At 36.8% G+C, this 8,869-nt stretch overlaps 1 protein-coding gene across 3 annotated transcripts in view; it reads right to left on the reverse strand.

Annotated features, from left to right (window-relative positions):
* The window catches only part of LOC136880507 (RNA-binding protein Ro60), a 193,697-nt gene extending 185,296 nt beyond the window's left edge, over positions 1–8,401 (reverse strand). The window contains exon 1 of one of the 3 annotated variants that reach the window (XM_067153306.2): positions 8,324–8,401. The gene's annotated coding sequence lies outside the window, so the exon portion shown is untranslated. Of the gene's footprint in view, positions 1–2,912; positions 3,036–8,323 lie in introns of those variants that run through there. The other 2 variants (XM_067153308.2, XM_067153307.2) reach the window with 2 other exon arrangements.
* Positions 8,402–8,869: the final 468 nt, after the last annotated feature.

Below are 8,869 nucleotides of genomic sequence, written 5' to 3' on the forward strand. Positions count from 1 at the left end.
CTGTGATTGTTACCTGTGGGGGGGCAAATTGAACAGTTGGGTGTACTTCAATAATCTTCACAATGGAAGATCTACAGCAGATCATTGAAAACACTATTGCTGCTATCCCTCAGGCAGAGTTACTGCGCACCTCACAGTTTGATAAATTAGCACTGTGATGTTCGTTAACAAGGGTCAATCCTGTGTCAGTCCTATTGTAAATATTTTCCACGCCAGTTTTATTTTTTCCACCCGGGATACCTCTTATGTATATTCCTTGTATATTTATTAGCTATTACTCACCTGTCCCATACTAACAACTCTTTTCATTTACCACATTCACTTGTTATTCCATAATAATCTTACTGTTAAAATTAACATGTTCTTAGGATTTCGTCAAGAGTGATCTTTGCTTTGATGTGGCTGATGATGACCCCTAGATGGGTCGAAACTAGTTCCATGTAACTTTAAAATATTGTGAATATATTTTGTATTGAATAGGTGGAAACCTTTACTGTGTTGTTTACTCATATGTTATTCTCAGTTCAATACGGACCAACAACATGAAATTTATAACCCTTAATATCTGCTAAAGACAGATAAAGGCTATAAAAATGTGGGAAAGATTACCTTCACATCACAAACCTAACACCACCAGGATCAGAGGACAAGGAGTTGACAAAGAAAGATCAGATAAAGACTAAAGTGGTGAGCCTGGCACAATAAACTAGAAGAATGTCAGACTCTGCTAAGGTCTCTATAGTCACACTCCACAATTGTGGAAACCCCTAAACGGATCTGATAACTAAAGTAGACCAAAGGAGATTGGATATGAAAGATGAAGGGCAACTGAACACAATACCAATCAGCTGGACTCTCACAGCCCCAAAGTTGCAAGCAACATTGACTTAGGAAACAATGAATAGACCATCAAAAATAAACTTCTGTCCATCTATATGAATAGGATAATCATACAAGAAAAACTGTGCATATGGAGGCATTTATGTCCATTTCTCACAGCTCCTAAAACCTACTACAGGACACTGAATAATAGCTGTACACATTACAATAGTCAGTTTGTAGACTGAAATAAATCTCTATTTGCATGACTTTTTGGTAGGCCTACTTAAAGTGTTCATTGTATCAAGCTCTGAATTTCATTACCCAATCTTAATGCTTGTAATTTTTTATTTTTAATGGATCAATTCTGACCCTGTTGTCCGCTGCTCAAATCTGAACTGAAAGACTGCACTCGACACCCAGAAGTGTCTTCAAATGTGAACAAGATTCTCCAATTTTATTGAGCAAATGTAGGTAAATTTGTATGTTCGTAAATTATATCGATTAACATTAGGTATGTTCTTCATTACTATTCTAACATTAAGTTCACCCTGACTGTTGAAAGGCTCCTCAGGATCACGTAGTACTGGAGCATCAGAGTTTCTTCTTTTGTGTAGCAGTCTGGTCCATAACTTAAACATATCCTCCAAAAAACTGCCCAAAGAAAATCAATTTAATCCTTTCTCATGTGTTAGTGAAGCTAAAAATGAGCTATTATTTTAACGCTTTGCTGGTGTGGGAGAAATTACTTCATTATTTCAAAATATATCATCAGCCAGCCCTGCGGTCTCTCACCCCAAGGTCCTGGGTTTGATTCCCAGGCATGTCAGGAATTTTTACCTGGATCTGAGGCCTGGTTTAAAGTCTACTCAGCCTACAAGATTACTAGGGCCCGGATTCTTACATAATTACACATTCCACTCCTCTACTTGCAGAAAACTGAAAATGAAAAGTGTCAGCAAATTGATGTTCTGATATGGTTATGCTTGGGTATCATTTTAAATATTATGTAACATTTTTGTACCTTGAAATTAGAGATGTGAAATGGCATCACATATATGAGCAGCATCTGTGGATGGATAGAACAAACTGGAGGAGGCTTGTACACAACCGCACCCGGCTTGCTGGAGCGAAGAAATTATGATGATGATTATCATTTCAAGTTTCATGGATCATGTAACTATTCATGATTTAATATTTCTGGGATTATATCATATAATATAAATAGCCTATATAAACTCACTCAACATGCGTTTCAAAAGGTACCTTGCCTTTCTTCAGCAGGAGAAAACTGAAAACAACACATCAATGGCGGCTACGAGAAAGCAAAAAATAACTTAAAATTGTGCCCTAAGATGTAATAGGGATGCCATTTAAGCCCCATTAGGACTACTTTTTAAGTTCTTTGTTGCTTTCTCTTAGCAACCATTGATGCGTCATGTTTTCTCCCTATGAAGAAAGACAAGGTACATTTTGAAACGCACACTGAGCGAGTTTATATATTTTAATTACACAGCATAATCCTAAAAATATTACATCATGAACTTATGTACATATATAGGTATTTATCCAAAACTTTTAAAAAGGTTCCAGTTCATTTTATTTTTCAAACTGCAGTAAAATAATTATTGAATTTCCTTTCATATAGAAGATATTTCAATTACTAAAACTGGCTTGTGAGAATAGTTCCTTTAAAATTAGAATTTCCAACCCTTTGTCTACGAAATACGGTACATCCGAGTGCCTCCCACCTAACTGTTGACTTCCTGTGATGATAAACAATCCTTTTCAGCCTACGAGGGAATTTTATCGGATCAGTGCCAAAACATCACAATGGAAAACTTGGAGAAGTACTAGGTGACATAATGTGCATCACGACAAAAAGGTACTGTATTGTGATAATTAATAGGGGGTTTAAAGGCTGATTGTATATTAATTTCCTCATTTTCAGGGTGTGAGGGTAAGGGAAATTACCTACAAGAAAAACTTGCGTAATATACTTCGCGGTTCACAGTGAACAACATTCTTCTTAAATATCTGAAGTATTCTGAATATGCCTTTAATTTGATTATCTAATAAGCTACTATACTTACTGTCAAAATTAGAAAACAGACTGATACCTAGATATTAGGCCCCTTCAAACAACAAGCATCATCATCATCATCATCATCAATGTCCCACTCCAGTCACCCGGGTGTGGTTAACAAGCTTCCTCCACTCCTTTCTGTCCTTCCACTTAGAACAAGCATCATCATCTAGCAAAATTAGAAAACAGTAGACTATGTAAATTATCCAAAGTAACAACGATAACTTTATTGTGAAATATGGACGTATTTAAAACAATTTTACTGTTTCATATAACTGTGAACCATAATAAAAGGAATATACAAACATTTTTGTAAATTTAATGCATTAATACAACTATATATTTAATGAATATAACATACTGAATTATGTATTTTGTGAATATTACATACTTCACTAATATTTACTACATTTTTATGGACTTTTATTTATTATACAATCTTCCTGCAACAGGTGCAGGTTGCCCAAGGACAAAGAGTTGACGAATGGGTAACTTTCATATGCACTTTCATATCACATAAAAATATGGGTCCTAGTGATTACAAGCGAGGAGCTATCCGACAGTGAAATGGCGATCTTAGTTTATAACGCCAAGAATAATGGCAGAGAGGATTCATCACACTGACCACGCTTCACCTCGTAATCTACATGCCTTCAGGGTGAGCAGCCGTTACTTGGTAGGCTGAGGACCATCTAGGTAGCGCCATAGGAAATCATTTCTACTGTCAACACTGACAGTTTTACAACTCTTGAGTTCTTCACTAACAATTCCTCTCTTTAATAAGTAGCAAAATGTTCAACCGATGTCCTGTAACAATCTGCCAACAGTTTAACATGAATGTTTTGCAAATTTTCCACTACACATTGTCTGTGAAAATGCTATCAAAAATTCTAATGTTACTTTACATAAAATCTACATTACTACTAACATGTTTTTAACAACAGAAATTCATACTGCTCGGTCAAAGACCGCTTACAAACTAACCGTAGTCACAAAAATATCCACTGAATGTGCGAATGTGGTGTTATCTAATTTCTACTCACGGTAACCAAACACAGAAGGTGGAATTATACGTGTTGTTGCATTGAAAAACAAACGGGATCTTGCTAATTCTTCACACATAAGGAACTTGAAATATTTTGGTCACCAGCCCTGTGTACTTAATTTAAGGAAGTCTACTTCATAATCTGTATGGCTGTTGTGTGTTTAACTGTAAGTAACTAGGGCCAGGATTAGGAAAGATAATAGTACAGCCAGGCTGAGTGGCTTGGATTGTTAAGGCACTGGCTTTCCAATCCCAAGTTGTTGGGTTTGATCCTGGCTCAGTCCGGTGATATTTGAAGGTGCTCACACAATTCAGCCCCATGTCTGTAGATTTACCAACATGTACGAGAATTCTTGCAGGACAAATTTCTGGCACCTCAGCATCTCCGAAAGCTGTAAAAGTAGGGTAGTTAACAGGACATAATACTAATAAAATTATCATTAAAACTGACACAATCTCAACATTCGTCATCTAGAGGATTCAAGTAATTCAGTCCTTAGAGGTAGGTTAGTCTTCTATTCCGAATAGCTCCCTTAGTGGATAAGTCTTCCAGTGTCGGCCCCCAGATCTCAAGATCATGGGTTCAAACCTGGCAGAGGTAACCTTGATTTTGTAAGGGCACTCCACGACGTACAATATTGTAACCTACTGGCAAATAAAAGATCTTTGGCTACACAATTCAGTGTTTACCTGACAAAATCAATTAAAAACTCTGTCACATATCACCCAAGAGATCCATTTCTTTGCCATCTGGTAGAGCAAATCGGAACATCAAAACTGACCCACAGGGAGCCTAAATGGTGTTGAATCAATATGCCTGTGCATGATAGCTGTGGCCATACAGTATTAGAATTATTGTATTTCATTACTCCATATACAACAGGTTTGATTCTGGCTGAGGCTGGTGTATTTGAGAAATACAATGAATATAAATCTCTTAGGATGACCTCCCTAGATATTGAAAAAAAAAAAAAGTTTGATCCTGGGATATGATGCAAAGTTTGGTCTGTATAGAACATTGAAAAGAATTGAGAATATCTACCAGGACATCACTAGCTGTGTCAAAACACCTGCAGAAATACAGTAAGCAAGCAGCCTTTTCTTGTATTTATCTGGCTTTCTACTTATACTGCATTACCTACATGAAGACTGAAGATCTGTCAAGATGACCCCTCAATGAGCATTGATGCCCACCCTCCTGATGAAGCTGGGAAGCAGAAACAAAGTTGTCGAGGGCTGAAAAGATATGAATGTAGAACTAGGATTGATTACGAAAGAACCTATCTATTTGAAGACAGCAGTAGCTATACAGAGAATGGGCTCCAGAATTGAGAGCCTTATACAGGGTCTTTATTTATGCTTGGAAGGGAGTTTATCGTTCAAACTTGGCCGCAGAGGACAGGTCGCTACCGGCCGCTGGCGCGTGCGGTTTCCGGCACACTGCAGTTGTTGAGAGCTGAACTCCGAGATAGTAGGGTGTTCAATGAAGCTACTGCGTACGGCATGTCCTATTGTATAGTGTTGTATTGCGATTGTGTATAGTGCTGTAATGTACGTGAAATATTCATTACGTGAACATATATATCTGCATAAAACTTACATTAAGTGCAGAAAATCGTGCGTTAGGACAAGACATAAGTTTCGAGCGAAATTTCCAGGGAGGCCCATTCCTGACAATCGGACAATAAAACAACTGGCCAAGAGATTCAAACCTACAGGTTCAGTAAACAATAAAAATAGACTTAAAGGTCGTTATCTTCTTACTGAAGCATGTTTGGCACAAGGATCATAAGTAAAAATCTGTGGCCCCCTCGTAGCCCAGATGTAACGACATGTGATTTTTATTTGTGAGGAATGTTAAAAAATGTAGTTTATGGGAACAACCCTCACCCACTAGATGAACTTAAAGACAATATACGAGTTGCAATTGCATCCATCAGTGCTGAAGAACTTGGTAGAGTAACCGAAAACTTCATTAGGAGATGCCAATTATTTTGGCAGCGCATGGGGAACATTTTCAGCATAAACTGTAAAATGGTGAGTAAAACGCATGATAATGATTTTGAGCACCGTATTCTGCCGTACATTCACAATTAAGTATTTATTTATTTTCCACCTAGTCGATACAATGATTGCTTAAGGCAAGTTTTAATGGTTAAAAGTGGTACATGTTTCGTATATTATCAACATCTTCAGCCACATAACACTGTTTAGATGAAAAATATATAAATTGACAAAGTAATGCTTTAGAGGAAGTGTCCTTAATGTTAATTTATGTTAATTTTAAGGACACTTCGTCTCTTAGTTCGACACATATGATCTTTGAGTGTGGCATAAATCTGTCGCTTCGTTTCAGGCAAGTCGCAGGTACAACATCTACATTCTTTGAGGGTCAATAATTCTATGGTGTCTTTATTTAGCTGTAGATTACGAGCTATCCTCTTGTGTGGCGTGTGAATAGTCTTGACATATTTACCCAATATCATACCAACCTTGTATGTCATGTTTCTTGCTTAGGGTAGTATCACTGTCTTTAGACCTTAGAGGTCTATACTACAGTTGTAATTTCCTAAAGACATGCTGAATATTGTTTATAGAGCATCCACTCCTTTTGAGCGCCCCCCCTCTCCCCTTCCATTTTGTAGTATCAGATATTGTAAGGATCTGTTACTGAAGATGTTTAGAACAGCTGGATTTTCTGACAGGTGGTGGTGCAAAGAGGCATGGAGTTACTTATCTGTATAGTTTATAACAGTTTCATACCACGACCCATTACAAAAACAACCTGTTTTAAACACATTCCTTAATAATGCTTAAGTGACATCCAACACGGAACACTATGAAGAAGAGAGAAAAACACTTCAAAGTAAATAGATAGGAAACAGTGTTCAACATGCCTTTAGGAAATTAGAACAGCAAGGCCACGGTTGAAACAAACACATAGGAAGATCTGACCCGTCCGAAGACGATACCACCCTATGCAAAATAAAACATAACAAAGTTGGGTAAATATAACATCAACGCCATTACGAGCCACACATTATCAACAATCAGACTTAAAGAACACGGTCATCACCCCAAGAATCAAGACAGGGATATTTTAGCTCTGGCTAAGCATTTCCTCTAAAGCGAAAAGAGATTATTTTTTTTGAATGCCAATATGAGGGAAATATCTGAGAGATCAAAACCAAGAAACATCTGAAGAACATTAATTTAGAGGAAGGTTGCAAAACTGGCAATTCTTGGATACCTACAATTCACAAATTACCAGTAAGTTAACCTTTACAGAGCAGTCTGAGAAAATAATTCCTGTCTTACTTCTGGGCAAGAGCGACACACCATCTGTTAGAGACTTGCTTAGTGCTCATATGAGCCAGGAAAAGAAAATACAATATAAGGCAATGCAGAGCGACCAGCTTTATAGTTGGTTTGAGATTAGAAGGAAACTGAGTGGGTTTATGTTTCTTCACAACCTTTTAACACTTCAGTCCCTGCAGTAAGCAGTAAGTTTTTGAGCAAGTATGTGTATATGTATGTGTGATTCTATTCCCATTAAAAACATTCATGTTCTTGAACAACAACCCTTCACAATTAAAAAACAGCCACTTTAATTTGGCAAGAACTAGTGATAAAATTGTAAAAGGGAAAATCAAAAACATACAGTGATTAAAAAACTGGAAACTAGATCAACCCAGGAATTCCTCACAAAGTCTAGACAAAGGAGATAGGCCTACCATATTCAAAGGGAAACCTTCTCTCAGAAAAATGTACATTTTATGTTTTCTAAGGATTCTACAAAAGTTTTTTTCACAAACATCAGGGAAATAGGCCTATAACATGAAAAGTTCTTGTACAAGAGCATCAATGACAAAGACATCATAAGCCTAGGACATTTTGGAACAATACAGGGCTAAATTATAACCAGTTATGTGGGGAAGTGATGATATAATAGATGATTAAATCGAACAGGGCCTCAAAATTTTATCAACTACAATATATGCTTCTATTGTGTAAGAAGGTTTTGCAGATGAATAATAGGCAACTAAAGAGGATGTGGTTCAAAACAAAAAAGTAACAGACACGATACGAGAACATGGAGATGTACATGCCTACTAATTCTGAATAAAAAATGCCACAGGAAGTCAAGAAACAGACGTTAACAACAGTATGTACTGAGCATTTTATACCCCCAAAAAATAATAAAAATGCAATTCTTTTTAATGTGACGACAGAATTGTTTGGTTCACTGATAGAAGACAAAAGAACGAAAGCCAATTAGCTTTCCGTAAAAGAATAAAATTATAATATGTTCTAGAGTATACGAAATAGCATGGACTCTGTTTTTAAAACTACAGATAGTCTTGTTGTCAAACCTTCTCAATATTCAGCACCTAACAACCTCCGTTCTGCCTCCGTTAACCGGGATGTCAACACACGGCACGACAGCAGCGCCACGCAAGTGGCAAGTCAATTGACTGACTAAAGTATTATTTCCTTATTGTAGTAAGAAAGGTATATCGAGATGATATCTATCTGCACTGAGCAAAAGAAAAGAATAGAAATATATTTTGAAAGAAAATTATATCATAATTTAGATACCATCACCTTTACAGGAGTGACACTGATTTTCATTTCCGATAGTATGAAAAAAGTGTGGGTTTGGGTTAGACGTCGTCGATTGGTCAAAAACTCAAAATTTCAATAGGTATACTTCACTTTAACATTCTTTCAGTTCGGTTAGTATATTTGACTACATAAGGCATAACAAGGGGTATTTATTTACATTTGCTTTTAAAATGTTTGGATTGAAGACGGAAGTACTGTAGAGTTTAGAATGTGTTTTGCAAAACCTTTTGTCTGGAGCACGGTGTTGGCAGGCATAAACGCACACAGTTCTTAACGCATTATTATGACGATAG

Source organism: Anabrus simplex, chromosome 1 (assembly GCF_040414725.1).
Source record: "Anabrus simplex isolate iqAnaSimp1 chromosome 1, ASM4041472v1, whole genome shotgun sequence".
Lineage (NCBI taxonomy): Eukaryota > Metazoa > Arthropoda > Insecta > Orthoptera > Tettigoniidae > Anabrus > Anabrus simplex.